Here is a 6,964-nt window from a genome sequence, read left to right on the forward strand (position 1 = left end):
TGTGGTTTTCTGGACAACAACAGGCAACAAGTAAGGATATTAAATGTGGAATTGGTGTTTCAGAGTCAAACTGTCTCCATGCTTCCGTTCGAACAGACATTGTAAGACTGAAATCCACAGAACCAGTTTTTGATGTCTTGTTTGACTGTGAAGATGTGATTAACTCCATCACTGCAGTGAGTGAGACATGTTGCTTGAGCTATGGAAATGAGAGTGTCTTCTCCTGAGTGACACAGTGGTCTAAGGCACTGCATCTCAGTGCAAGAGGTGTCACTACAGTCCCTGGTTCAAATCCAGGCTGTATCACATCCAGCTGAGATTGGGAGACCCATATGGCTGTGCCCAGTGTCTAGGTTTAGCTGGGGTAGGCTGTCATTGTAAATAAGAATTTGTTGTTAACTGACTTGCCTAGTTAAATAAAACTCTGTCTGTTACTGACGCTGTTGGGTTGGTGGTTTAAGATCTCTCTACTACTCTACTTTCATTTCCTTTTCTCCAACTCCCACACACCCTGACCTCCAGGGGCTATCTCTCTGACAGTGTGCCCAGGGAACACCACATGAGGCTGGGGTCCGGAGGCGGTAGGCAGGGTCCTTAGCCAGGGGGTCAGCTCTGCTCAGGGCTTCAGCCCTGCTTCAGTAAGGTAGGCTCAGTTTGGAATCAGCTAAGACAATGACCAAAGCTGTTTTAGCCCAGGGAGTGAGGGATTTTGGAGGGTAGAGGGGTGTTTTTTTTTGCTTAGTTGACTATTTTTATTGCACCTTTATTTAACCAGGTAGGCTAGTTGAGAACAAGTTCTCATTTGCAACTGCGACCTGGCCAAGATAAAGCATAGCAATTTGACACATACAACAAGAGTTACACATGGAATAAACAAAACATACAGTCAATAATAGAGTAGAAAAAAAGAAAACAAAAAGTCTATATACAGTGAGTGCAAATGAGGTAAGATAAGGGAGTTAAGGTAATAAATAGGCCATGGTGGCGAAGTAATTACAATATAGCAATTAAACACTGGAATGGTGGATGTGCAGAAGATGAATGTGCAAGTATAGATACTGGGGTGCAAAGAAGCAAGATAAATAAATAAATACAGTATGGGAATGAGGTAGATAGATGGGCTGTTTACAGATGGGCTATGTACAGGTGCAGTGATCTGTGAGCTGCTCTGACAGCTGGTGCTTAAAGCTAGTGAGGGAGATATGAGTCTCAAGCTTCAGTGATTTTTGCAGTTCGTTCCAGTCATTGGCAGCAGAGAATTGGAAGGAAAGGCGACCAAAGGAGGAATTGGCTTTGGGGGTGACTAGTGAGATATATATCTGCTGGAGCGCGTGCTACGAGTAGGTGCTGCTATGGTGACCAGCGAGCTGAGATAAGGCGGAGCTTTACCTAGCAGAGACTTGTAGATAACCTGTAGCCAGTGGGTTTGGCGACGAGTATGAAGCGGCCCTCGCTTCAACTTTTTGTAGTTGTAGTTGTCCACGTATTCTAAGTCAGAGCCGTCCAGAGTAGTGATGCTGGACGGACGGGCAGGTGCGGGCAGTGATCGATTGAATAGCATGCATTTAGTTTTACTTGCATTTAAGAGTAGTTGGAGGCCACGGAAGGAGAGTTGTACGCCATTGAAGCTCGTCTGGAGGTTAGTTAACACAGTGTTCAGAGAGGGGCCAGATGTAAACAGAATAGTGTCGTCTGCGTAGAGGTGGATCAGAGAATCACCAGCAGCAAGAGCGACATCATTGATGTATACAGAGAAGAGAGTCGGCCCGAGAATTGAACCCTGTGGCACCCCCATAGAGACTGCCAGAGGTCCGGACAACAGGCCCTTCGATTTGACACACTGAACTCTATCAGAGAAGTAGTTGGTAAACCAGGCGAGGCAATCATTCGAGAAACCAAGGCTGTCGAGTCTGCCAATAAGAATGTGGTGATTGACAGAGTCGAAAGCCTTGGCCAGGTCGATGAATACGGCTGCACAGTATTGTCTCTTATTGATGGTGGTTATGATGTCGTTTAGGACCTTGAGCGTGGCTGAGGTGCACCAGCTCTGAAACCAGATTGCATAGCGGAGAAGGTACGGTGGGATTCGAAATGGACGGTAATCTGTTTGCTAACTTGGCTTTCGAAGACCTAAGAAAGACAGGGTAGGATAGATATAGGTCTGTAGGAGTTTGGGTCTAGAGTGTCACCCCTTTGAAGAGGGGGATGACCGCGGCAGCTTTCCAATCTTTGGGAATCTCAGACGATACGAAAGAGAGGTTGAAAGGGCCAGTATTAGGAGTTGCAACAATTTCGGCAAATAATTTTAGAAAGAGAGGGTCCAGATTGTCTAGCCCGGCTGATTTGTAGGGGTCCAGATTTTGCAGCTCTTTCAGAACATCAGCTATCTGGATTTGGGTGAAGGAGAAATGGTGGGGGCTTTGGTGGGTTGCTGTGGAGGGTGCCTGAGCAGTTGACCGGGGTAGGGGTAGCCAGGTGGAAAGCATGGCCAGCTGTAGAGAAATGCTTATTGAAATTCTCAATTATGGTAGATTTATCGGTGGTAACAGTGTTTCCTAGCCTCCGAGCAGTGGGCAGCTGGGAGGAGGTGCTCTTAGTCCCCATGGACTTTACAGTGTCCCAGAACTTTTTTGAGTTTGTACTACAGGATGCAAATTTCTGTTTGAAAAAGCTAGCCTTAGCTTTCCTAACTGCCTGTTTATATTTGTTCCTAACTTCCCTGAAAAGTTGTATATCACGGGGGCTATTTGATGCTAATGCAGAACGCCACAGGGTGTTTTTGTGCTGGTCAAGGACAGACAGGTCTGGAGTGAACCAAGGACTATATCTACAGTGCCTTGCGAAGGTATTCGGCCCCCTTGAACTTTTCGACCTTTTGCCACATTTCAGGCTTCAAACATAAAGATATAAAACTGTAATTTTTTGTGAAGAATCAACAACAAGTGGGACACAATCATGAAGTGGAACGAAATTTATTGGATATTTCAAACTTTTTTAACAAATAATACAGCCCCCTTAAGTTAATACTTTGTAGCGCCACCTTTTGCTGCGATTACAGCTGTAAGTCGCTTGGGGTATGTCTCTATCAGTTTTGCACATCGAGAGAAAAATCTTGCCCATTCCTCCTTGCAAAACAGCTCGAGGTCAGTGAGGTTGGATGGAGAGCGTTTGTGAACAGCAGTTTTCAGTTCTTTCCACAGATTCTCGATTGGATTCAGGTCTGGACTTTGACTTGGCCATTCTAACACCTGGATATGTTTATTTGTGAACCATTCCATTGTAGATTTTGCTTTATGTTTTGGATCATTGTCTTGTTGGAAGACAAATCTCCGTCCCAGTCTCAGGTCTTTTGCAGACTCCATCAGGTTTTCTTCCAGAATGGTCCTGTATTTGGCTCCATCCATCTTCCCATCAATTTTAACCATCTTCCCTGCCCCTGCTGAAGAAAAGCAGGCCCAAACCATGATGCTGCCACCACCATGTTTGACAGTGGGGATGTTGTGCTCAGGGTGATGAGCTGTGTTGCTTTTACGCCAAACATAACGTTTTGCATTGTTGCCAAAAAGTTTGATTTTGGTTTCATCTGACCAGAGCACCTTCTTCCACATGTTTGGTGTGTCTCCCAGGGGGCTAGTGGCAAACTTTAAACGACACTTTTTATGGATATCTTTAAGAAATGGCTTTCTTCTTGCCACTCTTCCATAAAGGCCAGATTTGTGCAGTATACGACTGATTGTTGTCCTATGGACAGAGTCTCCCACCTCAGCTGTAGATCTCTGCAGTTCATCCAGAGTGATAATGGGCCTCTTGGCTGCATCTCTGATCAGTCTTCTCCTTGTATGAGCTGAAAGTTTAGAGGGACGGCCGGGTCTTCGTAGATTTGCAGTGGTCTGATACTCCTTCCATTTCAATATTATCGCTTGCACAGTGCTCCTTGGGATGTTTAAAGCTTGGGAAATCTTTTTGTATCTAAATCCGGCTTTAAACTTCTCCACAACAGTGTCTCGGACCTGCCTGGTGTGTTCCTTGTTCTTCATGATGCTCTCTGTGCTTTAAACGAACCTCTGAGACTATCACAGAGCAGGTGCATTTATACGGAGACTTGATTACACACAGGTGGATTCTATTTATCATCATTAGTCATTTAGGTCAACATTGGATCATTCAGAGATGCTCACTGAACTTCTGGAGAGAGTTTGCTGCACTGAAAGTAAAGGGGCTGAATAATTTTGCACGGCCAATTTTTCAGTTTTTTATTTGTTAATTAAAACCTCTACGGGCTAGGGGGCAGTATTGAGAATTTTGGAAAAAAATATGTGCGCATTTTTAACTGCCTCCTACACCAACTCAGAAGCTAGAATATGCATATTATTGTTTAGGTTTGGATAGAAAACACTCTGAATTTTCTAAAACAGTTTGAATGGTGTCTGTAAGTATAACAAAACTCATATTGCAGGCAAAAACCTGTGAAAAATAGATTTAAAAAAATGAGAATTTTGTGACTGTACTATTTAGTGTCATTGTTTTAAAGATACCACAGTGAGAAAGGATTCAGTTCGCAACTCCTACGGCTTCCACTAGATGTCAACGATCTTTAGAAAGTTGTTGGAAGCATCTGTCATGAATACAGACCGAATTAGAAAGCTTACAAGTTGACACGTCATCACTTCATTTTTTGCGCCTGCGCATGAATCTGAGAAGAGTGTCTTTGTCATTATCGTTTATTCTAGACACTTGATAGGTTGTGTGAAAATATTACCGATGTTTACTGATGTTTCACGTTAAAAATGGACCAAAAGATTAATGCTAAACAACGTTTGACATGTTTAAACAAACGTAAATAGATTATTTACTAGGTTTTCTTTAGCTTTTCGACGTGACTTTACACTGCCCACCTCATTTTGTGGGAGCCTACTGAACGCTAACTATTTGGACATAAATTATGAACTTTGTCAAAAGAAACCACATTTGTTCTGGACCTGGGATCTCTGGCAGCGCCTTCTGATGGAGATAATCAAAGGTAAGGGGATATTTAGAATGTTATTATCGATATTAGATGATGCTAATGCTAACGGTTTAGCTTAGCTTAGCATATAGCTTATTGTTGTTAGCATAGTACCCAGTTTATGCAAAATGTGATTTCCCAGTAAAGTTATTTTGAGATCTGGCCATTCGGTAGCAATTACGAGATGATAATATATTATTCTTTGAATGACAATATTATAATTTACCAATGTTTTCGAATAGTAATTCCGTGATTTGTAATGCTGGATTCACTGGGTGCATTCGAGCCGAAAAAAATTCTGAATTTCACCGCGACTGTAAATGCTGTTTTTGGATATAAATATGAACTTGATGGAACTAAAAATGCATGTATTGTATAACATAATGTCCTATGAGTGTCATCTGATGCAGATTGTCAAAGGTAAGTGCATAATTCTAGCTATGTGCATATTCTAGGTAAGTGCATAATTTTCTGTCTGTTGATGCCCTTCTTTGAATTGGCTAAACATTACACGCAGCTATTGTCAATGTACTCTCCTCACATAACCTAACTTTATGCATTCTCCGTAATGCCTCTGAAAATCGGACAGCGTGGTTAGATTTAGGAGATATATCTTTCAAATGGAGGAAAATAGTTGATTATTTGATTATTTGAAATGATTACTCTTGCAGTTTTGAATTCCCCGCCATGGTCACATGACAATGAATCCCAATACCGGGATAAGATCGGGATAAGATCCTCAACAGGTTTGAAATATCCAATAAATTTCGTTCCACTTCATAATTGTGTCCCACTTGTTGTTGATTCTTCACAAAAAATTACAGTTTTATATCTTTATGTTTGAAGCCTGAAATGTGGCAAAAGGTCGAAAAGTTCAAGGGGGGCGAATACTTTCGCAAGGCACTGTATTCCTAGTTCAATTTTTTTTTAATGGGGCATGCTTATTTAAGATGGTGAGGAAGGAACTTTTAAAGAATAACCAGGCATCCTCTACTGACGGGATGAGGTCACTGTCATTCCAGGATACCCCGGCCAGGTCAATTAGAAAGGCCTGCTCGCAGATGTGTTTTAGGGAGCGTTTGACAGTGATGAGGGGTGGTCGTTTGGTCGCAGACCCATTACGGATGCAGGCAATGAGGCAGTGATCGCTGAGATCTTGATTGAAAACAGCAGAGGTGTATTTGGAGGGCGAGTTAGTTAGGATGATATCTATGAGGGTGCCCGTGTTTATGAATTTGGGGTTGTACCTGGTAGGTTCATTGATAATTTGAGTTTGATTGAGGGCATCCAGCTTAGATTGTAGGATGGCCGGGGTGTTAAGCATGTCCCAGTTTAGCTCACCTAGCAGCACGAGCTCAGAAGATAGATGGGGGGCAATCAGTTCACATATGGTATTGAGGGCACAGCTGGGGGCAGAGGGTGGTCTATAGCAAGTGGCAACAGTGAGAGACTTGTTTCTGGAAAGGTGAATTTTTAGAAGTAGAAGCTCGAATTGTTTGGGTACAGACTTGGATAGTAATACAGAACTCTGCAGGCTATCTTTGCAGTAGATTGCAACACCGCCCCTTTTGGCAGTTCTATCTTGGCGGAAAATGTTAAAGTTAGGGATGGAGATGTCAGGGTTTTTGGTGGTTTTCCTAAGCCAGGATTCAGACACGGCTAGGACATCCGGGTTGGCAGAGTGTGCTAAAGCAGTGAGTAAAACAAACTTAGGGAGTAGGCTTCTAATGTTAACATGCATGAAACAACGGCTTTTACGGTTACAGAAGTCAACAAATGAGAGCACCTGGGGAGTGGGAGTGGAGCTAGGCGTTGCAGGACCTGGATTAACCTCTACATCACCAGAGGAACAGAGGAGAAGTAGGATAAGGGAACGGCTAAAGGCTATATGAACTGGCCGTCTAGCACGTTCGGAACAGAGAGTAAAAGGAGCAGGTTTCTGGGCACGATAGCATAGAT

The sequence above is a fragment of the Salmo trutta genome, chromosome 26, assembly GCF_901001165.1.
Source record: "Salmo trutta chromosome 26, fSalTru1.1, whole genome shotgun sequence".
Lineage (NCBI taxonomy): Eukaryota > Metazoa > Chordata > Actinopteri > Salmoniformes > Salmonidae > Salmo > Salmo trutta.